This window comes from Arachis ipaensis, chromosome B02, assembly GCF_000816755.2.
Source record: "Arachis ipaensis cultivar K30076 chromosome B02, Araip1.1, whole genome shotgun sequence".
NCBI classification, from domain to species: Eukaryota; Viridiplantae; Streptophyta; class Magnoliopsida; order Fabales; family Fabaceae; genus Arachis; species Arachis ipaensis.
The window spans coordinates 106,660,364-106,660,616 of NC_029786.2; positions in this window are offsets into that span (position 1 = coordinate 106,660,364).

Below are 253 nucleotides of genomic sequence, written 5' to 3' on the forward strand. Positions count from 1 at the left end.
TTAATTCTTTTTTTTTTTAAGTATAGGTTATATAGGTTATTGTTAAATACTTAAATGGCAGATGTAGCTTTTATATTCATGAATGTTGACCCCAAGAGAATCATTGAACGTTGACCGTTGATCTAACAAATAATGTTGCACCATACATCTTTGTGTTGATCCGCTAACATGTCATTTTCATATTTGCCTTGCTAAATTTGAAAGAGAACAGAAAGAATAATCTTAAAAAATAGAAATTAAATAACAATTAACA